Below are 26,702 nucleotides of genomic sequence, written 5' to 3'. Positions count from 1 at the left end.
TACCTTTCATCTCGCGAATTGCAAGTTTGAGGATCAAAGATTCCCGGAAACTCAAGTTGGACCCTTACAGCGGATTGGAGGATCCAAAAAGCTATCTCGCAGCTTTTCTGATCGCTGCTGGAAGAGTCGAATTGGATGAAGCTGATGAGGACGCATGCTACTGCAAGCTTTTTTCGGAGAATCTATGTGGCCAAGCCCTAATGTGGTTCACCCAATTAGAGCCGGGTTCGATCAGCAATTTCGACGAACTATCAACCGTATTCTTAAAGCAATACTCCATCCTTATGGATAAAAGCGTTTCGGATGCCGATCTTTGGAACTTATCGCAAGGATCTAATGAGTCGCTTCGAGTTTTCATCACCAAATTCAAAGGAGTGCTGTCAAAGCTCCCAAGAATCTCGCAGCAATCAGCTTTATCTGCCCTACGAAAAGGATTGCGACATGATTCAAGGTTTAAAGAAGACTTAATACTTCATAAACCAGACACAATTCAGGATGCACTCTTCCGCGCGAACAACTGGATGGAGGTAGAGGACGAAAAAGAAAGTTTTGCCAAAAGGAATAAACAAGAAAAGCCGGCAATCACCGTCCCTACCAAGAAGTTCGAGCCTAGGGAGAGCAAAGGACCAAGGAAATTTGGGTCGCAACCCTTCAACAATACCGTCGGAAAGCAATTCCAAGGGAAAGGAAGATCAAACACTTGGGTCCGTGATGAAAGTCTATATTGCGATATTCATAAAGTAACCGGACATTTAACCAAGGATTGCAGCGTTCTTAAAAGGCACCTCGCAGAGCTTTGGGCCACTGGAGATCTTTCCAAATTCGATATAAAAGATTTTGTGAAAGAATACCACGAAGCAAAGGAAAACTCCAAAGATCAAAATTCCAAAAGACCAAGGTTATCCAACGAGGAAGAACCAAGGAGTTCGAAGGGTAAGATCAATGTGATTCTAGGAGGTTCCAAGTTTTGCGGAGATTCGATAAGTTCCATCAAGAAACATAGACGAAATATCCTACTCAAAGCTAGCTTAAGCGAGAAAGTCGATTTTCAAGGTGCATCAATATCATTTAATGAAGAAGAAACACGGTACGTCGAAAGACCGCATGATGATGCTCTAGTCATTACCCTTGACGTTGCCAACTTCGAAGTATCAAGGATCCTTATAGATACAGGCAGTTCGGTCGATTTGATCTTTTTAAGTACTCTAGAAAGAATGGGAATCAGCCGAGGAGACATAGTAGGACCCCCATCTCCGTTAGTTGCGTTCACAAGCGAGTCAGCCATGTCTCTCGGAACAATCAAGCTACCGGTCCTTGCCAAGAAGGTATCGAAGATCGTGGACTTCGTTGTCTTCGATAAGCCCGCAGCTTACAACATCATCCTCGGGACTCCCTGGATTTATCGAATAAAAGCAGTCCCCTCTACATACCATCAATGTATCAAATTTCCAACATCAAATGGGGTGGAAACAATTCGGGGAGATCAAGAAGCTTCACGGACGTGTTACCTAGCTAGCCACCGTATGAAGATTCAATAGCAATTAACGAAGCCCGCAAAAGAGGGACTAAGAACAAAATTTCCTAGCGGGCAGAAGAAAGATGATGTAGTAATCGAAGTGGTGTTGGAAGAAGACAAGCCGGACTGGAAAATTCGAATTGGAGCAACTCTGACTGGCCAAATAAAAAAAGCTTTGGTCGAACTTTTAAAGAGAAACAAAACATCGTTTGCATGGTCAGCAGCAGACATGCCTGGTATAGATCCAAGTATAATTTGTCACGAGCTAAACGTAGATCCGAGCTTCAAGCCGGTGAAACAGAAAAGAAGAAAGTTCGGAGTGGAGCGAGCCAAAATAGTAAATGACGAAGTAGATAAACTTTTGAAGATAGGGTCCATAAGAGAAGTGCAATACCCGGAATGGATAGCAAACACTGTCTTTGTCAAAAAGAAGAATGGGAAAGATAGGGTTTGCATCGATTTCACAGACCTAAATAAAGCATGTCCCAAAGATAGTTTCCCGCTCCCACATATAGATCGACTTGTAGAGTCCACCGCTGGGAACGAGCTGTTAACATTCATGGACGCCTTCTCGGGTTATAATCAAATAATGATGAACCCCGAAGATCAAGAAAAGACGTCATTTATCACAGATAGAGGTATCTATTGTTATAAGGTGATGCCTTTTGGTTTGAAAAATGCAGGAGCAACTTATCAACGGTTGGTTAACAAGATGTTCCATAATCATCTCGGGAAAACAATGGAAGTCTACATAGATGATATGTTAGTTAAGTCATTAAAAAAAGAGGATCACGTTAAGTATGTAGAGGAATGTTTTGATATTCTCAATAAATATCAAATGAAGCTGAACCCGGCGAAGTGCACATTTGGAGTCCCGTCCGGAGAATTTCTTGGTTATATCGTGACAGAAAGAGGGATTGAAGCCAATCCAAATCAAATTGACGCCTTTCTAAACATGCCCTCTCCAAGAAACTTCAAAGAAGTACAACGGTTGACTGGGTGGATTGCGGCTCTGAATCGTTTTATCTCAAGATCAACAGATAAGTCGTTGCCCTTCTACCAAATTCTAAAAGGGAACAAAGGATTCCTTTGGGGTGAGAAGTGTGAAGAAGCTTTTGGGCAGCTTAAGGCATACTTAACCACTCCGCCTATAGTGTCCACACCAGTAGTGGATGAAAAACTTTATTTATACGTGTCGGTTTCAAACCACGCGGTTAGTGGAGTCTCGCTTCGGGAAGACCGTGGGGAGCAGAACCAATTTACTACGTGAGCAAGTCAATGACGGATCCGGAAACCAGATATACAATGATGGAAAAACTCGCACTCGCGGTGGTGACATCGGCTCGGAAGCTGCGCCCATACTTTCAATCCCATCCGATTGAGGTATTAACCAACCAGCCACTCCGAACAATACTTCATAGTCCAAGCCAGTCCGGACGATTGGCGAAATGGGCAGTGGAATTAAGCGAGTACGATATAGAATTCAAAAGCCGGATCAGTATGAAAGCTCAGGTTTTAGCAGATTTCTTAACCGAGTTACCAATACCTGGAACAATAGAGCAGCCGGAGAACCAAACTTGGAAATTACACGTAGACGGGTCATCAACAAAGCAAGGATCCAGAGTGGGAATCAAGTTGGAATCTCCAACATCAGAAATTCTAGAACAATCATTCCGGTTGTTATTCAATGCCTCCAACAACGAGGCAGAATACGAAGCCCTGATTGCCGGACTTCGATTAGCACAAGGAGTTGGAGGTAAGGAAATATTGGCTTATTGCGATTCGCAATTAGTGGTTAACCAATTTAATGGAGACTATGAAGCCAAAGATTCAAGAATGGAAGCGTACCTCGAAGTGGTGAAAGATTTATCTAAAAATTTCTCGAAATTCGAATTAATCCGCATACCTCGGGGAGAGAATACAACTGCGGATGCACTTGCCGCATTGGCGTCAACATCAGATCCTGAGTTGAAAAGAGTCATTCCAGTGGAATGCATTTCGGAGCGAAGCATTCAAGACAACAAAGAAACCCTCGTCGTTACAAGATCTCGAGCAGCGGCACGTGACCGTGGCGAACCAGAGATCGAACCGCCACCCAACAAACGAAGGAAGTCAAAGGAATCAAACACATCTAACAAGGAACCCGTTGTCTTAGCTGAAGAAGTGATTCCAGAAACAATGTTAGAAACCGAGCCGTTAATCGAGGGGGATGTTCTTGAACCAGACGAGCATCCCGAGCCAGAGCCACGAATATTTCACAAAGTTGACCAAATTCCGACTAAAGACTGGGGGGCTGACTGGAGGGAGCCAATAAAGCACTACATCATGACAGGTGAGCTCCCAAAGAATAAATGGCAGGCCAGGAAAATGAAAGTCGTTAGCGCGAAATTTTGTTTGTCAAAGGATGCGTTATATAGACGAGGTGTCAGTGACCCTTACCTATTATGCATTTTTGGGCCCGAAGTCGAAATTGTCATGAGCGAAGTGCATGAAGGATTATGTGGGAGTCATTCATCAGGAAGAGCTATGGCTTTTAAAGTTAAAAGAATGGGGTATTATTGGCCCACTATGATCACAGATTGTGTTAAGTTCGCCCAAAGATGCAAGCGCTGCCAACTCCATGCGCCATTGATCCATCAATCGTCTTAATTATTCTCCTCCATTTCCGCCCCATACCCGTTTATGAGGTGGTCAATGGACATCATTGGACCATTACACAAATCAACTCGAGGTGTACAGTACCTTTTAGTCCTTACGGACTACTTTTCAAAATGGATTGAAGCTGAGGCGTATGTTGGTATCAAGGATTCGGCGGTGAAGACCTTTATTTGGAAAAACATTATATGTCGACATGGAGTTCCATACGAAATAGTCACTGATAATGGACCGCAATTCATTTCACACGAGTTTGATGCCTTTTGTGCGGACTGGGGAATCAAAGTTAGTTATTCTACTCCACGATATCCGCAAGGAAACGGTCAAGCTGAAGCCGCGAACAAGACAATATTAAGCAATCTCAAGAAACGCTTAAGTCATCTAAAGGGAGGATGGTATGAAGAACTCCAACCCGTCCTGTGGGCCTATCGTACAACCCCTAGGCGGCCTACAGGAGAAACTCCATTCTCTTTGGTTTACGGCATGGAGGCGGTAGTACCAGCTGAACTCAATGTGCCCGGACTTCGCCGAACAGAAGCACCGTTAAATGAGGAAGAAAATTCAGCAATGCTTAATGATTCACTAGATACTATAAATGAAAGGCGTGATCAAGCTCTAATTCGGATCCAGAATTACCAGCAGGCAGCAGCCCGGTATTACAATTCTAAGGTTAAAAGTAGGCCTTTCTTCGTGGGAGATTATATATTAAGGCGCGTCTTTGACAACAAAAAAGAAGAAGGTGCCGGAAAACTCGGTATTAATTGGGAAGGACCTTACATTATTACCGAAGTGGTTCGGAACGGTGTTTATAGGTTGAAAGACTTAGAGGGTAATCCGGTCAAGCGACCTTGGAATGTGATCAACCTAAAGAAGTTTTATGTTTAAAGCTACATGCATTGTTTATGTACATGAACTACGATTTGGCTTGATCCCGAAATGGGTACGTAGGCAGCTCGAAAACGAGTTCAGCTATTAATAAAAATTTGTTTTATTTCTTTATTAAAGGAAAAAGGTTCGGCTGTACGAACATACAAGAGGTTGAAAATAGAGCGTTTATTCAAAGACGGGATGTCGCTCATCGTACACTTCGGACTATGAAAATCTTGTCGATGAGCAGAACACTTCAACTCCTTGACCAGCAAGATCGAGGATTGGCATCATGCAGTCTGGAATTCGAGCAAAGTCGGATATTCCAAGCTCAATCCACTCTCCGGGGTGAGATTCAAGGATGTGAACATCTCTTGACACCATATTAAGCCTGCGTTGCATCCGGCTAATCCTCTTCCGGAGTCTCCTCTTTTCCAGTGTAAGCTTCCGATGCTGAAGCGCGAGTGCCTCTATGAATGCCATCGCTGTCCCTTGGTCTCTGATTGGGAGATCCCTGATCAAAGCACATGGGGCTCGGATCCGAGATTTTAAGAAGCCGCGAGGTGGATGAGGCTGCCTGTTTGGCTCATTTGGAACACCTTCGCTCATCATTCCGATTCTGGAGAAGTCAGGCATAGATTCTGAACAGTGAAGATTGAACTCCATACCTACTAAAATAAAAAGAATGGTGAGGAGTAAAGGGAAATTGAAACTATAATTTATAGGAACCCCATATCCTTAGCAAGCTGCGGATTCTATCCAAAGAATGGAGTGATTCGCGGAGAGATTTATGCCCTCGAGCAGATCCTGCATTAAAAGACGCATCTCCGAGAATATTTGAAAAGAAAGGAAAGTTGCAAATGTTTCCATAAATAAAAAGGGGCCGAAGCCCATTACGAGTTTAAAATAAGGGAAGAAGATAAAGAACATTTATGGAAGAGGCTCAGGAACAGGCTCCTTCATCGCCGGTTTAGTCTTCGAAGTGGACGCCTTGCTCTTGGCATCCACTTCGGGATGATCCCGAACGCGTTTCCGACAGGTGCTGGCCTCCTCTTCGTCTTCTTCTTCGCTGTCAGATGGAACGGCGCAGACAGGGGCGTTCACGGGACCCGGACTCCTTTAGCGCGGAGATACATCCGGAGCATCTTCGGGATCTCAGCGACAGAGTCAAAGTTCCGCCATTCCCATTGAAAGGGGTCACTTTCCAGGGCCCGTATCTTCCTCTCCACCCGAGCAATGCGAGCCTCGAGTGTTTGCCTTTTGAGGCCCAGCCGCTGCCTCTCTTCACATAAGCGACGGTGCTTGTCGGCGACCTAGCATAAAGATGAGTGAATAAGATGAAACGAAAAGTTTTTAAATCAAAAACTTTAAATATTTACCTTGTCAATAAAATCGCAAGCCTCTTTCTTCTCCTTTGAAGGAAAGTGAAAGACGGCGTGAGGGAAGAGAACGCCGGCCGGTTCAAAGCCGTCGCCGGACAAGAAGAGTGGGCTGCCAGGATCAACGGAGGCTACTTTCTCGTTTTCCATTCTCGAAATATATCTCAAGTAGGATTTTAAAATCGTGTTTAAATAAAAGCCTAGAAGTAGGTAAGCCCTTATTTATAATGATTTAGGTTTTGTCTTGGAACCATAAGTCCAATAATGGTAGTGTGCCTGAGTGGTTTAAACCATTTTTGGAAAATCGAGAAAAGGCAGTATTGCATTAAAGATGAGCCGTTTTCCCTACTTTTAAGAAATAAAAAGGGAAAAAGCAACCGTCGCATTAACTACAAAAGTTTCTATGGCCCAGGCCCAATAAATTTATCGAGTTGACTAAACCCGAAGTGGGGAACTCGCTTTAAGCCGAGCTCAGTTCTCGCATTCTTAAGAGAAAGGTCTGATCAGCCTAAAAATCTCAAAAAGCATAACCACAAGGCCACAAAAGGTTAAAAGCGGACTTTGCAAACCCGCATATAATTTTAACCAAACCCCCTTGGGTCGTAACCTAGAAAGGTTTAAAAGCCTCCTCAGGCAAAAATCTTGTTCAAAAAAAAAAAAAAAAATGATAAAGCCTCCTTAGGCCAAAAAAATAAGTTTGAAATTAAGTTTAAACTAAATGGGACAATCCCCAGTTTAAAGTGGACACAGCCACTACGGATTGACCTCCACCTCGGACTCCGGCTCAGCTGACAAAGTTTTGCCCGCCTCTTTAATTGGCGCTTGATCAGATGAAGCTCCCTGACCACCCTCCGCGGTACAACCAACCTCCGGAGTGACCTCCGGTACCATAGGAGCTACGGGCGGGACAACGTCTTCCGTCTCACTTGAGCCTAGAAATAATAATTCCAGTCAATCAAAGGTACAAGGTAAGAAAAGGTAAGCGTCAGGAGCCAAGCGTTACCTGCCCAGTCTAAACCCGATTCACTTATAGGAGGTGATTCAGTAAAGAATTCCTCAAAGTCAAGCGGGTTGAAGGTCGAAGTGGGAAGAGCTGCCAAGCGACTCCGTTTTTCAGAATGATTAGTTGACAGTTCGGTCCTTTCTTGCTCCTCGGAGAAATCTGCTTCATGGATTTGATCCAACAGAATCAGGTTGCTCTCATGCTCCTTGATGTCTGATTCCAAGTCTGACCTAGCCTTCTCGGTTTGCATGAAACGGATGGCCCCTTGGATCAACTCCATCCCGCGTCCCTTAACCTCCATTCTGGCCTTCGATGCCGACCTTGCCAACTCGGAATCACGCAACTTGGCCAGCGCCTTGTACTTCGCGTCAAGCTCGATAAGTTGGTTGTTCAGGGCATCGGCGGCTGATTCGGATTCATGAAGTCTACCCTGAACACCAGAAAGTTCATCCTGGAGTTTGTAGTTCCGATCGTACTGGTCTTGCAGCTCCCCCTTTATCTGCGCAAGCTCGGATGTTAAACTGTCGACCTTGTCCTCCAGATCGTGCTTGGAGCCGGCAGAAGAACTGAGTTCAGCCTCAAGGGCAGAGAGCTTCTTCTTCCACACGTCAATCTCCTTCTCCCGTCCAATGACCAACCCTTCGTAATGTTCGATCATGTCGTTAAGTTCGCTATGAGCCTGGCATTATACATAAACCCGGGATGGCTAGTCAGTTTGCAGAATGGCAATGCAATAAAAAAAAAAAAACAAAAAACAGAACTAACCCGAGATGAGTGATGCGCGTGAAGCAAGTAGCGTTCACGAATCGCAGGGCGCCATTTGTCGAAGTCTGGCAAGATTGAACCCGATCGGGTCTTGAAGCATCGGAAGACGCTGCCTTCTTTCTCCATAGCTGCGAAGAAGGAAAAGTTGTAAAAATCGGAATCTTAGTAGAAACAAAAACGCTAGAGTATGTGTAAATCACCAAACCTGAAAGCGATTTGACTTGAGGGACAAGAACGGGCTTTAACCTCGAGTAAGCATCTCGAGATTCAGAATCTCCCTTTTTAGGAGATGCGCTCCGAGCAGTCTTTTCGCTGTCGGGCTGAGAAGAAAAAGACATGTCAACAGGACGGGGAGGACCCATTGGTTCAGTAGGAGGAGACGATCGAGGTGAACGGTCAGTCCAGGCCCTTGATTTCTCCCTTCGCGGAGACGAGTCACTACGGGATGACTTGTCCCTCTTCCTACGAACCAAATTCTTAAGTGGTTCACTGCTGAAATCGTCCCGGGAAGGACGAGGAGAATCACGACGAGGAGACCGCTCTCTCCGAGGAGAACGTTCGTCACGGCGTTCGCGACGAGGTGTTAACCTATAAGCAGCAACGGATCTGGCTCCCTCGGAGCTGTTGTCATCAACCAGCAGGGTCCTGCTGTAATCTTTTTTGTCGATGGCAGTCGCAAGGAACGCCTTGTTTTCATCACAAGCCTCTGCTATCGGCTTGGAGAGTTTCTTACGCTGGGCAGTGAGGGCCCGAGCTGACATTCCCTGAGTTGAGGGAGGAGGCGGAAGACGATGAAGTAGATTGGGAGGACTCATCCTGAGTTTTCGGTTGGCCTCGACAAACCGGTCGAGGGTGAAAGAATTCCAAAGGGTTTCCCCTTCAAGGATTGTTTTGAAGAACTTGACAAATTCTTCGGTCGGGAGAGTTGAAGCGATGAGAGCTGCGAAATGAAACAACGAATTTGGTCAGTAAAGAAATAATAATGAACAGGAAAGGAATATACGACCTAGTCTCTACCAGGTTTCGTAGACCACTTCGATGGGAGTACATCGGAAAGATTCCCAATCGAAGCAGGAGTTTTCTTAATCAGAAACCAAGGATGGTGCCAGTTTTCTATTGGCATTTGGGTATGCCGAGAAGTATCCTGTTTTCTTTGACGAACTTCTCACACTTAGAAGTTCATTCAGCTCGGGGACTCCAATGACGTAGCCAGCCTCCGCCGCAACGGTTATAATCCCGAGGATGGTTCGGAGGAGATTGGGGGTTAATTGAGGTAAAGCAATCTCGAGAGCCGCCAAGAATCGAACTAGGGCTTCGGGAAGGGGGAAGGTCAATCCGCAGCCCTTGAAGTAAATTTCGTAAACACAAAAGTAGCCGGCACGGTGGTTCTCCGGGGATTCCGTAGGATCGGCTATTTGCGCCTCCGCTATAATTCCAGGAGGAATTTGACAAAGCCCCTTTAATCGCTCAAGGTATTGAAGAGTACAGGTGGATTTGTAATGAGGACCGGCGATATCGTTAGGACGAGTGCATTCGTCATTACTAGAACGCCTCTCGTCGTAAGACGGAGATTCAGGTCTTTCAGAATCAGAAGTCATCGGATAAAAATGAAAAATTCAAGATCCGGCGAAGAGAGGTTCGGTGAAGAAAGGTAGAAAGAAGCTTTGATTAAAGCACAAAAGTAAAAGAAGGAAGTAATGGTGAAAAGAAGTTACCTCAAGCTAATGATGAAACCGCCTCGGAAGTTGTATGGGAAGTGGGAAGGTTTTTTCCCGTTTTAATAGTAATTAATTAATATACGGTCATAATGATGACAGATGTCAATCGGGTAAAAATGGTTAGTGCCGAAATTAAAGGAGTGATGAGATTTTCGGCGGGAAATCAGGAAGATTCTCGAGCGCAATCTTTGGTCATTTAAAGCATTTAAAGTCCTCCGAATTGGAATGACACTTCGAAGAACTTGGGGGGCTAATTGTTGGTGTCGGATCCCGCACCAGAAGTCCGAGACCAACCAAAGATTGCCACGTAGTAAAGGTAATGGCCCATAAAGGACAAAGCCCATTGAACCCATGAGCCGAAGGAACGGTCGAAGTGGTTGTCACCACTTCGAGAGTTCGAAGTGGCTGCACTGTGACACGAGTTCGGTGTAGAAGACACGGGTAAGTCGGTTCAAGGACACTTGGGCCAAAAAGGCGAGGCCCATGAAGATCAGAGTCAACTCAAATTCAAACGTTGAGCATTAAAGTCGAAGAATCAAAACGGACACATTTAAGAGGGAATAATTGTACTTAATTATTCATTTTAATGTCGATTCTCTATGTATAAATATAAAGGCCAATCGCCGTGTAGAGGGGATCTTCCTCTCAAGAGAGAAATACTATAGCAATTTTCGTAGCAATTTAGAAGTTTTTACATATTCATTTTTGTCCCTCAAGAATAATCTTTCCAACTTAATAAAATACTTGAGTGTGTGAATCCGACATCCACACCATCTGGAGAATTTCTTGGCTATATCGTGACAGAAAGAGGGATTGAAGCTAATCCAAATCAAATTAACGCCTTTCTAAACATGCCATCTCCAAGAAACTTCAAAGAAGTACAACGGTTGACTGGGCGGATTGCGGCTTTGAATCGTTTTATCTCGAGATCAACAGATAAGTCGTTACCTTTCTACCAAATTCTAAAAGGGAACAAAAGATTCCTTTGGGATGAGAAGTGTGAAGAAGCTTTTGGGCAGCTTAAGGCATACTTAACCACTCCACCTATACTGTCCAAACCAGAAGTGGATGAAAAACTTTATTTGTACGTGTCGGTTTCAAACCACGCGGTTAGTGGAGTCTTGGTTCGGGAAGACCGCGGGGAGCAGAAACCAATTTACTACGTAAGCAAGTCAATGACGGATCCGGAAACCAGATACACAATGATGGAAAAACTTGCACTCGCGGTGGTGACTTTGGCTCGGAAGCTGCGCCCATATTTTCAATCCCATCCGGTTGAAGTATTAACTAACCAACCACTCCGAACAATACTTCATAGTCCAAGTCAGTCCGGACGTTTGGCGAAATGGGCGGTGGAATTAAGCGAGTACGATATAGAATTCAAAAGCCGGATCAGTATGAAGGCTCAGGTTTTAGCAGACTTCTTGACCGAGCTACCAATACCAGAGAACCAAACTTGGAAATTACATTTAGATGGGTCTTCAACAAAGCAAGGATCCGGAGTGGGAATCAAGTTGGAGTCTCCAACATCAGAAATTCTAGAACAGTCATTCCGATTGTTATTCAATGCATCCAATAATGAGGCAAAATATGAAGCCCTGATTGCCGGACTTCGATTGGCACAAGGAGTTGGGGCTAAGGAAATAGTGGCTTATTGTGATTCGCAATTAGTAGTTAACCAGTTTAATGGAGACTATGAAGCCAAAGACTCAAGAATGGAAGCGTACCTCGAAGTGGTGAAGGATCTATCTAAAAATTTCTCGAAATTCGAATTAATCCGCATACCTCGGGGAGAGAATACAACTGCGGATGCACTTGCCGCATTGGCGTCAACATCAGATCCTGAGTTGAAAAGAGTTATTCCAGTGGAATGCATTTCGGAGCGAAGCATTCAAGACAACAAAGAAACCCTCGTCGTTACAAGGTCTCGAGCAGCGGCACGTGACCGTGGCGAACCAGAGATTGAACCGCCACCCAACAAACGGAGGAAGTCAAAGGGATCAAATACATCTAACAAGGAACCCGTTGTCTTAGCTGAAGATGTGATTCCAGAAACGATATTAGAAACCGAGCCAATAAAGCACTACATCATGACAGGTGAGCTCCCAAAGAATAAGTGGCAGGCCAGGAAAATGAAAATCGTTAGCGCGAAATTTTGTCTATCAAAGGATGCGTTATATAGACGAGGTGTCAGTGACCCCTACCTATTATGCATTTTTGGGCCCGAAGTCGAAATCGTCATGAGCGAAGTGCATGAAGGATTATGTGGGAGTCATTCATCAGGAAGAGCTATGGCTTTTAAAGTTAAAAGAATGGGATACTATTGGCCCACTATGATCACGGATTGTGTTAAATTTGCCCAAAAATGTAAGCGCTGCCAACTCCATGCACCATTGATCCATCAACCTTCGGAGTTATTCTCTTCCATCTCCGCCCCGTACCCGTTTATGAGGTGGTCAATGGACATCATTGGACCATTGCATAGATCAACTCGAGGTGTATAATACCTTTTGGTCTTGACGGACTACTTTTCGAAATGGATTGAAGCTGAGGCATATGTTGGCATCAAGGATTCGGCGGTAAAGACTTTCATTTGGAAGAATATTATATGTCGACATGGAGTTCCGTATGAAATAGTCACCGATAACGGGCCACAATTCATTTCACAAGAGTTTGATGCCTTTTGTGCGGACTGAGGAATCAAAGTCAGTTACTCGACTCCACGATATCCGCAAGGAAACGGTCAAGCTGAAGCCGCGAACAAGACGATATTGAGCAATCTCAAGAAACGTTTGAATCATCTAAAAGGAGGATGGTACGAAGAACTCCAACCCGTCCTATGGGCCTATCGTACAACCCCTAGGCGACCTACCGGAGAAACTCCATTCTCTTTGGTTTATGGCATGGAGGCAGTAGTACCAGCTGAACTCAACGTGCCCGGACTTCGCCGAACAGAAGCACCGTTAAATGAGGAAGAAAATTCAGCAATGCTTAATGATTCACTAGATACCATAAATGAAAGGCGTGATCAAGCTTTGATTCGGATTCAAAACTACCAGCAGGCAGCAGCCCGATATTACAACTATAAAGTCAAAAGTAGGCCGTTCTTCGTAGGAGATTATGTGTTAAGGCGCGTCTTTGACAATAAAAAAGAAGATGGTGCCGGTAAACTTGGTATTAATTGGGAAGGACCTTACATTATTACCAAAGTGGTTCGGAACGGTGTCTACAGATTGAAAGACTTAGAAGACAGGCCAGTCAAGCGACCTTGGAATGTGATCAACCTAAAGAAGTTTTATATTTAAAGCTACATGCATTTTATATGTACATGAACTACGGTGTGGCTTGATCCCGAAATGGGTACGTAGGCAGCTTGGAAACGAGTTCAGCTATTAATAAAAATTTGTTTTATTTCTGTATTAAAGGGAAAGGTTCGACTGTGCGAACAAATGAAGCAAATAAAGGTTCGGCTATGCGAACATACAAGGGATTGGAAATAGAGCGTTTATTCAAATAAAAAAAAAAGGGATGGAATGTCCCTCATCGAACACCTCGGGTTATGGAGATCTTGTTGACGAGCAGAACACTTCAACTCCTTGACCAGCAAGGTCGAGGATTGGCATCATGCAGTCCGGAATTCGAGCAAAGTCAGAGATTCCGAGCTCGACCCATTCTCCAGGGTGAGATTCAAGGATGTGAAGATCTCTTGACACCGTAGTAAGCCTGCGTTTCATCCGGTTAATCTTCTTCCGGAGTATCCTCTTTTCCAACGTAAGCTTCCGATGTTGAAGCGCAAGTGCCTCTATGAACGCCATCGCTGTTCCTTGGTCTCTGATTGGGAGATCCCTGATCAAAGCACATGGAGCTCGGATCTGGGATCTTAAGAAGCCGCGAAGTGGAAGAGGCCGCCTATTTGGCTCATTTCGGGCATCTTCGTGTATCATTCTGATCCTGGAGAAGTCGGGCATAGATTCTGAACATCGAAGGTTGAACTCCATACCTGCTAAAATGAAAAAGAGTGGTAAGGAGAAAAGAGAAGTTGAGGCTATAATTTATAAGAGTATCATATTCCTAGTAAGCTGCGGATTCTATCCTAATAATGGAGTGATTCGCGGAGAGATTTATGCCTTTAAACCGATCCTGCATTAAAAGACGCATCTCCGAGAATATTTGAAGAATAAGGAAAATCGCAAATGCTTCCATAAATAAAAAGGGGCCGAAGCCCATTACGAGTTCAAAATAAGTAAAGAAGTTAGAGAACATTTATGGAAGAGGCTCAGGAACATGCTCCTTCATTGCCGGTTTAACTTTCGAAGTGGACGCCTTAATCTTGACATCCACTTCGGGACAATCTCGAACGCGTTTTTGACAGGTGCTGGCCTCCTCCTCGTCTTCTTCTTCGCTGTCAGATGGAACGGCATAGACCGGGGCATTCACGGGACCCGGGACTCCTTTAGCGCGGAGATACATCCGGAGCATCTTCGGGATCTCAGCGACAGAATCAAAGTTCCGCCATTCCCATTGAAAGGGATCACTTTCCAAAGCCCGTATCTTCCTCTCCACCCGAGCGATGCGAGCCTCGAGCGTTTGCCTTTTGAGGCCCAGCCGCTGCCTCTCTTCACACAAGCGACGGTGTTTGTCGGCAACCTAGCATAAAGATGAATGAATAAGATGAAACAAAAAGTTTTTAATCAAAGACGACAGATATAAACCTTGTCAATAAAGTCGCAAGCCTCTTTCTTCTCATTCGAAGGAAAGTGAAAGACGGCGTGAGGGAAAAGAACGCCGGCCGGTTCAAAGCCGTCGCCGGACAAGAAGAGTGGGCTGCCGGGATCAATGGGGGCTACTTTTTCGTTTTCCATTCTCGTAATATTTCTCAAGTAAGATTCTAAAATCGTATCTAAAGAAAGCTTAGAGGTAGGTAAGCCTTTATTTATAATGGTTTAGGGTTTGTCTTGGAACCATAAATCCAATAATGGTAGTGTGACCGAGTGGTTTAAACCATTTTTGGAAATAAAAAAAAGGCAGCTTTTGCATTAAAAACGAGCCATTTTTCCTACTTTTAAGAAATAAGAAGGGAAAGAGCAACCGTCGCATTAACTACAAAAGTTTCTAAGGCCCAAGCCCAATAAATTTATCGAGTTGACTAAACCCGAAGTGGGGAACTCACTTTAAGCCGAGCTCAGTTCTCGCATTCTAAAGAGAAAGGTTTGATCAGCCTAAAAATCTCGAAAGCATAACCACAAGGCCACAAAGGGTTAAAAGCGGACTTTGCAAACCCGCACATAATTTTAACCAAACCCCCTTGGGGTCAAAACCTAGAAAGGTTTAAAAGCCTCCTCAGGCAAATATCTTGTTCAAAAGAAATAATAAAGCCTCCTTAGGCAAAAACAAGTTCGAAATTAAGTTTTAAAATTAATGGGACAATTCCCAATTTAAAGTGGACGCAGCCACTACGGAGTAACAGCCACCTTAGACTCCGACTCGACAGTTGGAGTTTCATTCGCCTCCTTGGCTGGTGCTTGGTCAGATGGAACTCCTGGTCCGCCCTCCACAGTACAACCATCCTCCGGGGTGACCTCCGATGTCACAGGAACTTCGGGTGGGATGACATCTTCCGTCTCACTTGGGCCTAGGAAGGACGGTTCCAGTCAATTTAAAAAAATAAACAAAACATAAAGTGAGGAAAAGGTAGTAAGAGTCAGGAGCCAAGCGTTACCTGCCCAGTCTAGACCCGATTCACTTATAGGAGGCGATTCAATGAAGAATTCCTCGAAGTCCTGCGGGTTGAAGGTCGAAGTAGGAAGAGCTGCCAAGCGACTCCGCTTTTCAGAAAGATTAGCCGATAGTTCGGTCCTCACTTGTACCTCGGAGAAATCTGTTTCATGGATTTGATCCAACAAAATCAGATTGCTCTCATGCTCCTTGATGTCCGATTCCAGGTCTGACCTAGCTTTCTCGGTTTGAATGAAGCGGATGGCTCCTTGGATCAACTCCATCCCGCGTCCCTTAACCTCCTTTCTGGCTTTCGATGCCGACCTCGCCAACTCGGAATTACGCAATTTGGCGATCGCCTTGTACTTCGCGTTAAGCTCGATAAGTTGGTTGTTCAGGGAATCAGCGGTTGATTCGGACTCGTGAAGCCTACCCTGAACACCAGAAAGCTCATCCTGGAGTTTGAAATTCTGGTCGTACTGGTCCTGCAGCTCCCCCTTTATCTTCGCCAGCTCGTATGTTAGATTGTCGACCTTGTCCTCCAGATCGTGCTTGGAGCCGGTAGAAGAGCTTAGTTCAGCCTCAAGAGCAGAAAGTTTTTTCTTCCACGCGTCAATCTCCTTTTCCCGACCAAGGACCAGCCCCGCATAATGTTCAATCATGTCATTAAGCTCACCGTTAGCCTGCCATTATGCATGAAATCAAGATGGTGAGGCATTTCGATGAACGGCAGCACAATCGGAAAAATAAAGCGGAACTAACCCGAGATGAATGATGAGCGTGAAGCAAATAGCGTTCACGAATCGCAGGGCGCCACTTGTCGAAGTCTGGCAAGACCGCGCCCGATCGGGTCTTGAAGCATCGGAAAACACTGCCTTCTTTCTCCATAGCTGTAAGGGAAGAAGAGTTGTAAAAATTAGAATCTAAGCAGAGATAAAAACTCTTAAGCATATGTAAATCGTCAAACCTGAAAGTGATTTGATTTGCTTTAACTTCGAAGAAGCATCTCGAGACTCGGAATCTCCCTTTTTAGGAGATGCACTCCGGGAAGTCTTCTCGCTTTCGGGCTGGGAAGAGGAAGACATATCAACAGGTCGAGGAGGACCCATTGGTTCAGTGGGAGAGGATGATCGTGGTGAACGGTCAGTCCGGGCTCTTGATTTCTCCCTTCGCGGAGAGGAATTACTGCGAGATGACTTGTCTCTCTTCCTGCGAACCAAGTTCTTAAGTGGTTCATTGCTAAAATCATCTCGGGGAGGACGAGGAGAATCACGACGAGGAGATAGGTCCCTCCGAGGAGAACGATCGTCACGACGTTCGCGACGAGGAGAACGATCGTCACGACGTTCGCGATGAGGAGTTAATCTGAAAGCAGCGACGGATCTGGCTCCCTCGGTGCTGTTGTCATCAACCAGCAGGGTCATGCTGTAGTCTTTTTTGTCGATGGCGGTCGCAAGGAACGCCTTGTTTTCATCGCAAGCCTCTACTATCGGCTTGGAGAGTTTCTTACGCTGGGCAGTAAAGGCCCGAGCTGATATTCCCTGAGTTGAGGGAGGAAGCGGAAGACGATGAAGTTGATTGGGGGGACTCATCCTGAGTTTTTGATTGGCTTCAACGAACCGATCGAGGGTGAAAGAATTCCAAAGGGTTTCCCCTTCAAGGATTGTTTTGAAGAACTTGACGAATTCTTCAGTCGGAAGAGACGGAGCGATGACAGCTGCGAAGTGAAACAACGAGTTTGGTCAGTAAAAAAATAAAACAACCAGGAAGGGAATATACGACCTAGTTTCTACCGGGCTTTGCAGTCCACTTCGATGGGAGTACATCGGAAAGATTTCCAATCGAAGTAGGAGTTTTCTTAATCAGGAACCAAGGATGGTGCCAGTTTTCATCCTTGTTCGGGAGGTGCGAGATGATGTTCCTGTTGGCATTCGGGTACGCTGAGAAGTACCCTGTCTTCTTTGACGAACTTCTCACGCTTAGAAGCTCGTTCAGCTCGGGGACCCCAATAATGTAGTCTGCTTCCGCCGCAACGGTTATGATCCCGAGGATGGTTCGGAGAAGATTGGGGGTTAGCTGAGGTAAAGCGATCTCAAGAGCCGCCAAGTATCGAACCAGGGCTTCAGGAAGAGGGAAGGTCAATTCGCAGCCCTTGAAATAGATTTCATAAACGCAAAAGTAGCCGTCGCGATGATTTTCCGGGGATTCCGTAGGGTCGGCTATCTGCGCTTCCGCTATGATTCCAGGGGGAATCTGGCAAAGCCCTTTTAATCGCTCTAAGGATTGAAGGGTACAGGTGGATCTGTAGTGTGGACCAGCTATGTCGTTAGGATGAGTGCATTCGTCATTACTGGAGCCACCTTCAAAGGATGGAGACTCGGGTCTTTCGGAATCAGAAGTCATCGGAGAATATGAGAAATTTAAAATCCGGCAAAGAGAAAATCGGCGAAGAAAGAGAAGAGAAAGTTTTCGATTAAAGCGTAAGAGTAAAAGTAATGATGAAAGAAGTTACCTCACGAAAGCTAAGTGATAATGATGAAACCGCCTTGGGAATCGTGGGGGAAGTGGAAATGTTTCCCGCTTTAATAGAAAATAATTAAGATACGGTCATAATGGTGACAGATGTCACGCGACTAAATACGGGTAGCGCCGAAATTAAAGGGCTGATGGGATCTTGGCGGGAAGAAATCAGAAGATTCCTCGGAACGCAATCTTTGGTCATTAAAGCATTTAAAGTCCTCCGAATTGGAATAGCACTTCGAAGAACTTGGGGGGCTAATTGTTGGTGTCGGATCCCGCACCAGAAGTCCGAGACCAACCAAAGATTGCCACGAAGACAAGATAATGGCCCATAAAGGATAAAGCCCATTGGACCCGTGAGCCGAAGGAACGGTCGAAGTGGTTATCACCACTTCGAGAATCCGAAGTGATTGCGCTTCGAGATGAGTTCGGTGTAGAAGACACAGGTAAGTCGGTTCAAGGACACTTGGGCCAAAAGGCGAGGCCCATAAAGACCAGAGTCAACTCAAATTCAAACGTTGAGCATTAAAATCAAAGAATCAAAACGGACACATTTAAGAGAGAATAATTGTACTTAATTAGCCATTTAAATGTCATTTTTCTATGTATAAGTATAGAGGCCAATGGCCATGTAAAAGAGATCTCTCTCTTGAGCAAGAAATACGATAGCAATTTTTGTAGCAATTCATAAGCCTTTTACGTTCTTATTTTTTGTCCCTCAAGAATAATCTTTCCTACTAATAAAAATACTTGAGTGTGTGAATCCGACATCCACAATGGTGGTGTTTCTGAAGAAATAAGTCTGCTTGGTGAAAAATATGAAACAATCTATTTGTTTATCCTTTTTCTTATACGATTAATAAATGATTGTATATTTTTTTTAATCTTTTTCTATATTTAAATCTTTATATTTTACAGTTAGTAACTTATAAATAAAATTTTTGTGAAAAATATACATATTATTTTCTTATATACATATATTTTTCTTTTTATATTTTTAATTTGTTAAAAACAAAACTTTTGTTTACTATATGGCAAAATCTCTTATGGAAATATAGGTATAATTTCCTTATAGTTATCTTTTTACATTTTAAAACTTTTTAAATTTACATTTTTTTATAATTAGCTTTTTTATAAATATTTTTTACATTTTTAAAATTATTTAAATTTATAATTACGTACAATTATCTTTTTTTTTTTTATTTTAAAAAGGAAATTTTTTTTTTACACGTGTCAAAATCTAAGATCGGTAGATTTGACACGTGTCACGATCCTATGAGTTATTAATTTTGAAAACTATATTTTATATAATAAGATCACGAAGAAGAAAAAAAAAACTTCCTTTTCTGTTTTACTTTTATCTTCCACACTAGGATATGACCCGCGGTACACCGCGGGTTAATTATTTGATTTTTTTAATCTTTTTTATAAATAGATAAATTTGTAGTATATAATAGTTTTTGTTGTACATCGCGTATCACATGCGTTGTAACTAAAAAGTAGAAATTGTAAGTTGCATTTGTTTTGTTTAGTGTTAAAGATTGTATAACTGTATTTTTATTTGTTAATTCTAGGATTTCACCCGTGGTATACTGTCTCATATTAATATCAACCCAAACCCGTCCCACCATATAATTCCGTCCCGTGAAATTACATATTTTGTTATTTTTCTTTTTAATAACTATTTAAAAGACATATAATTCGAGTCAATTTAAAAGTTTGCTTTGACATAGTTTCCGTAATATATATATATTTTTTAATTAGTGTGTATTTTTGGACCAACCCGTAAAAACAATTTATAATTGTATCATAAAATACTAAAGAAATATATATATAAGCATAATATTAATTCAAAGTTTTGTAAATGGATATTTGCATCTAATATATAGGTTATGATAATAATAATAATATAGATTGTATATGTGGGTTAAAAATATTTAATTTTTGATGCATCATTTGTTTCTAAATAAAACACACAAACAAACAAAGTTTAAAACAATGCAAACCCAATAAACAAAACCGAAGCCCATATATCCCAAGACAGCAAAACCCAATTTGATTAAAATTTTTATTATATTTTAATATTTTGTAAAAGAAATTAAAAGGAAAAGACATACTTAGAATAGACCAAAAAAATGACCAACGTTTACTCGAGAAAAAAAAAATCGATGGCTGGTACAACAAATCGAGAAAATTGTCGATTTCTCTCCGAGCCAATTCAAGATGGATTCAGATGATCAATTTTTATTTTATTTTCCGATCATGTAATCGAATCTACAAGATGGCCGGTGAACATGCTCCGATTTGAAACATGTTTCTTCTAAATCCCTAGGTAAGATCTTCTCCTTCATCTCAGACTCCATTTTCGAATTTAGGGTTCTTAATTTTCTTCTTATCGATCCTTCAAAGTCTTGAACTCCGATTTTGTTTCACAATAGATTGATCAACACCAGCAGCTCATAGACTTTGCCGATTACGACGATCCCAGATCCGAGAAATTGGGTTTCTGTGTAAAAGCTAAAAGACGTGGAATCGATTTCTTATTTTTTGTAGATATAGAATTCTTCGAATTGAAATCAAAGTTAACTGTATCTAGATCTAGATTGATTTAGGAAATCAAGAAAGAACATGTTGCATCTCTTAATATCGAGTTATGGTTCGGATTGTGAAACCATGGATCAAGTTTGGTGATGCAGAAAAAAAAAACATAAACTTAGGTTCTTTAAATCTGCGAACGATGCAATAATCTGAAACAATAAGGTTTTGCTAACTGATATAGTATATAAATATAAGAGTTCATTATCATCTTGGGTACATAATTCATATAGTCATACTTGAATATAAAACTAACAATTGTTTTGCATTATAGGTGATTACTGCCACGGATATACATATTAACTCACGTACCGGCACTAATGGCTTATCTCCCAAGAGCAGACAAAGGTTAGTGAAGACATATGGTATATAATAACAGTTAGTACTTTAACATTAACCATCGAGATAGATTTAACATTGTTGTTTGGATCTTATATGAGAGCATAATGAAAATAGAATTCTAAAAATTAAAAGAAAATGAACAAAACATGAAAGTATTATAGTGTCAACAATTGGAAAAAATTATCATTTAGATGGTAATCCATTGTATCACTTATAATGCTTGGAGTCGTTGTACCATCAATGATCCTCTTAACAATTTGAAAAAGTAAAAGTGATAATCTATTTTATCAAAAAGAAAGGGAAAATAAATTGGTAAACTAATATATTCATAGTGTAGATTATGATAATGATTGCTTATGGGGTGAATTCTGTATTACTTAAGGTGAAAAACCCTAGATTCTGGTGTGATGTCTGCAAAAAAAATCAAAGAAAATTAAACTAAACAAACCAATAAAATTGCAAACGTCAACGCTAAAACATAACACCAATTCACTCCTCAATCTTGACCTTAAGACCAAGCAACTTCTTTGAGTCGACCTTCTTCTCCGTAATTTTTACATCTTCCTTCTCCTCACCATCATTTTGTATTGTTTTCATGTATGCAGGATCCTCAATTGAAACACGCCATGCAAACTTGCAAGGTAAAACATCTCTATAAGTATGCAAAAGAAATATCTTGCTAGATAAAAATTTAGAGGGCTCGTTTATAATGAGGAAAATTGTGGCTGTGGGAATTGTTGGGTAGGAGATGGTTATTTATAGAGGAGATTCTTAGGCTAAGGTTTTGGTAGCGTCGGTTTCAGGATATATTGGAGAGCAAGCCGAAAAATCATAGATACGAATCAAAAATTAGAATGATCCATGCATGTTTAAGGGAAGATTCGAAATCATTATATAACAAAAACAATATTCTTGTTAATAGAATGTTCTAGATGTTTTGGTTTAGGCAATATTCTGATATTTGAATATCTTGAGAATATGCTTGTTGTTAGTTTACAAATCTAAACAAAATTAAAGCGCAATTGTTAATGTGGTTTCCATTTTTGTAGGGAAATTTTGCCAAAAAGATATACTATTAACGATTGACGAAAATTAAGGAAAATTCAAACTCAAGATTTGCGGACTACCACAGATAGTTTTTTTAGGAAAGTCTCAATTAATTGGGAAGTTGCAAAAGTGGAAAACGATAATATTTCCCCGAGATTCTTGCAATTATTTTTGGGAAGTCTCATTTTATGGATCCGTAATCAAAATTTGCGGGTCATGAGTCGGGTCAAAATTTAAAAATATCCGACCCGATTAGGTACCCCAAAAACTGCTGCAAAAATGTATAGTAGATTTTATATTCTCCGCCACAAAGGTCTCCTTTTGTCTTTCCCCTTTAGGAAAAGGAAATTTACTCAATGACCAATCATTATTACCATAAAATAGTTTTATTATTTTCAGGCCAATTAAGGACAAACAAACAAACATTGATCATTGGAATACCGGCCGCTTTTAATTCAATTATAATTTTGTTTTCAACTAACCGATTATAAATTACTAATTTTTTATTTAAATACTAATTTGACCGCTTATATGATTTAAATTTAATTCGATTCGTAACAATATAATTATAATTTTAACCCAAAAAAAATCGATACCTCTTACTATTGAAGTGAGAGACTACTAATCAAATTCATTAGTATCATACTCTCAACAAGAGAAACTGTATAATCTCAATGCAGAAAAAAAAAAGTATTTTAGTATTCATTATAGTTCTGTTTTTAACTAATCAAATATAAGTGAGTTAATTTCATTTCAAAAACCAGTATGACCTTTCATACTACTAATTTTTGAAACAATGAAATATCAGGATATAATACTCTCAACATCGCACACTGTACGTGAAAATAGCTTCTCATCTATATCATGTCTTATTGTGAGAGTGTAGTAGGTATGGTATAATGACAAGTGTGGAAAAATAATAAGAACGGTATAACCGCAATAAATGATCATTCATTGATACTTTTAGTACACAATAAATAATCCTTTTGTGTATATAAAAGTATAGTTCTTAGGATTAAGACATGTAATCTTATTAGTTTGTACTAATAATCGTTGATAAATCACTACTTGGAAAAGTTTGGTAGAAATCATTACATTGAGAGACAAATTGCTGACGTGGAGGGCGAACCTATAGGCGATTAGGGTTTTTGGCGTTTGAAGCACGTATGTCGCCGTCGGCGGCTTCTTCGCGTCGATTTGAGGAAGATCCGGCGCCGGAGATCAGTGGAGGAGTGTCTCCAGTGGTTGCAGTTGGTCGAACAGAGGGAAACGAGGGTTTGCAAAGGTTTGAGGAGGTGGTATCAGAAAGTTCTATGGGAAAGTCGAAGGAAAATAATTCAAATCAGCTGGAAGTCGTTAACCAGGAAGTATCATCGTCGATCCCAGTGGCTACTGGCAAAAACGAGAAGAGATCTTGGGTTAGTGTCGCTCAAAAACATGTTTTCACCAAACAAAAGTTCGTGGTTTCAGAAGTGGAGGGGCAAGAGAAAGTTGTAGTACCAAGAGAGGTGTTTGCAGGAAAACCATTATGGGAAGATTTCTTGATCGGAAAGTTCCTCAATACAAAAGCGCCACACGTCGGGAAAATTCACATGATCGTGAATAAAATCTGGCGAATGGGGGATAGGTCTTCTTTGATTGATGTCTATGAAGTAAACGATAACACGGTCAAATTTCGAGTTAGAAATGAGGTAATGCGAAGGAGAGTGCTGAATAGAGGGATGTGGAACATCATGGATATTCCAATGATCATCTCGAAATGGACTCCATATGAAGAGGAGGCACAACCAGCTATGAAATCTATCCCACTTTGGGTGACTTTAACAAATGTCCCGCCAACTTTGTTCACAGATAAGGGTCTGGAGTTCTTATCTAGCGCAGTAGGCGAGCCTAAACGACTCCATCCGAAAACGGACACGTGTGTTAGTTTTGACGAAGCACAAATCTTGGTTGAAGCGGATCTGACTAAGGAATTACCAAAGGAGTATATATTCACAAGTGAAGAAGAAGGAGAATTGGATGTCGTGATAAAATACTCATACCCTTGGCTTCCTCCAAGATGTAGCTGCTGTCTCAAATGGGGACATTTACAAACGACCTGTCTAACAGCTGTGGCTAAGAATATGCAAGATCACCAACCTACAGAAGCAGCACTCATGGTAGAATCAGTCAATAAGGCCCTTTTAGTTGCTGATAAAAGTAGTGATAGTCCAAAGGCAGCTGCTGTTGTCGAAGAGACAAGTATGGAGGAAAAAGATAAGGAGCAGGAACAGGGCTGGATAACACCAAAACACGGTCGCAGTCCGGGAAAGAGACAAGAGGGGCTTAAATTTGGTGAGGTTTCTATTTTATCTAACTCTTACTCTGCTCTTAGTGGAGAAGAGGAATCAGGCGAAGAAACTAAGAATGATGGAAATAACAAAGCTGCAGAGCTTATGGAAAATAAGGACTCACAACCGGAGGCGTCTCTTGTGGTAACTAAAGAAGCTCCAGGTCCAATAAAGCCTAAGGGGAGTAAGGCAGAGCTCTCGTTGCGTCCTTCACTTCCCCGAGAATCAAAAACAGCTCACAAAATCGTATCAAACCCTTCTACTCAATCTACTAGGGATCGAACTAGAGATCAGAGTAAAAGGATCCCTCCCAAACATCTTTAATGTCGGGTTTCTTTTGGAATGTTCGCGGCCTCAACAAATCATCAAAACATTCCGTTATTAAGAAATGGGTAACTGATCAGAATTTCAAGTTTGGTTGTTTGATAGAAACAAGAGTAAAGGAGAGAAACGCGTTTCGGTTGGGAAGTCAGTTGTTCAATGATTGGACGGTGTTGACAAATTATGAATACAACAGACGTGGTCGTCTCTGGGTAGTTTGGAGAGGTAGTGTACGTCTAAGTCCTTTCTACAAAAGTGGTCAACTAATAACATGTTCTGTAAAATTGGAGGACCAAGAGGATGAATTTTTTTGCTCTTTTGTGTATGCGTCGAATTTTGCGGAAGAACGCAAGGTTTTATGGAATGAGTTGAGGGATCACGCTGATTCTCCTATCATTCGTAGCAAACCCTGGATAATATTTGGTGATTTTAATGAGATTCTAGACATGGCAGAGCACTCAAAGATGGAGGACAATCCAGTGATTACATCGGGAATGAGGGATTTTCAGATGGTGGTGAACCATTGCTCCATCTCGGATCTAGCTTCCCATGGACCGCTGTTCACATGGTGCAACAAAAGAGAGAATGATTTAATCTCTAAAAAGCTGGATAGAGTTATGGTAAATGATGCTTGGCTCCGAGTTTATCCGCAATCTTATAGCGTGTTTGAAGCTGGAGGGTGTTCCGATCACCTACGTTGTCGAATAAATTTGAATACTGATGCTGGGGGACAGGTCAGTGGTCGTAAACCTTTTAAGTTCGTCAATGCACTTACAACTATGGAGGAGTTTAATCCGATGGTTGCAAGCTACTGGGAAGAAACAGAGGCCATTTTTCTGTCTACCTCATCACTTCATCGTTTCTCAAAAAAATTAAAGGGGCTTAAGCCCAAGATTCGAATCATGGCAAAAGATAGACTGGGAGATTTGGAGAAGAAGACAAAGGAAGCCTATGAAACACTTTGTCAAAAGCAGGAGATAAATCTCAGAAACCCTTCATCGAGAGCTATGGAAGAAGAAACTGAAGCCTACAGTAGATGGGATCTAATGGCTGGTTTAGAGGAGCGATACCTTAAACAAAAATCAAAACTGCATTGGTTGGATGTTGGGGACAAAAACAATAAAACTTTCCACAGAGCGGCTGCGACAAGAGAAGCACAAAACTCAATCAGAGAAATCCAGAGTGAAGATGGTTCTGTGACGTTCAAAGGAGAACAAATAAAAGAGGAGGCTGAAAGATTCTTTAGGGAATTTCTGCAGTTAATCCCGAATGATTATGAAGGTGCAACAGTTGGTGAGCTCCAAGACTTGTTGCCGTTTAGATGCTCAGAAACGGATAAAGAAATGCTCACAGGTACAGTTTCGGCTGATGAGATTAAGACAGTGTTATTTTCCATACCAAATGATAAATCACCAGGTCCCGACGGCTATACTTCAGAATTCTATAAAGCGACTTGGGAGATCATTGGAAAGGAATTCACATTGGCGATACAATCTTTTTTTGCGAAAGGTTTTCTCCCCAAAGGTATCAACTCTACTATTCTTGCTCTCATACCTAAGAAATTGGAGGCGAGAGTAATGAGAGACTACAGGCCAATCTCGTGCTGCAACGTGATCTACAAAGTAATATCAAAAATCATTGCTAACAGGCTCAAATCGGTGCTCCCTAAATTTATCTCCGGTAACCAATCTGCATTTGTGAAAGATCGGCTATTAATCGAGAATCTGTTACTTGCGACGGAGTTAGTAAAAGACTATCATAAGGACAGAATCTCGGAGCGGTGTGCTATTAAAATTGACATCTCGAAAGCTTTTGATTCAGTCCAATGGTCATTCATTACTAATACTCTCACCGCTCTGAATTTTCCGCCGGAATTTATTCACTGGATTTCTCTTTGTATTACCACAGCCTCTTTCTCGGTTCAAGTTA

The 26,702-nt window shown here is 42.0% G+C and overlaps 1 long non-coding RNA gene across 1 annotated transcript; it reads left to right on the top strand.

Annotated features, from left to right (window-relative positions):
• The first annotated feature begins 20,133 nt into the window (after nt 1-20,133).
• On the top strand, nt 20,134-22,124 carry LOC110228971. The gene is made up of 3 exons (XR_002332482.1): nt 20,134-20,470; nt 21,008-21,081; nt 21,681-22,124. It is a non-coding gene; the product is annotated as an uncharacterized LOC110228971 (long non-coding RNA).
• Nucleotides 22,125-26,702: the final 4,578 nt, after the last annotated feature.

The sequence above is a fragment of the Arabidopsis lyrata genome (assembly GCF_000004255.2).
Source record: "Arabidopsis lyrata subsp. lyrata unplaced genomic scaffold ARALYscaffold_4, whole genome shotgun sequence".
Taxonomy (NCBI): Eukaryota; Viridiplantae; Streptophyta; class Magnoliopsida; order Brassicales; family Brassicaceae; genus Arabidopsis; species Arabidopsis lyrata.
Note: the sequence above shows the minus strand (reverse complement) of the source record. Positions and strands in the feature narration are given on the sequence as shown.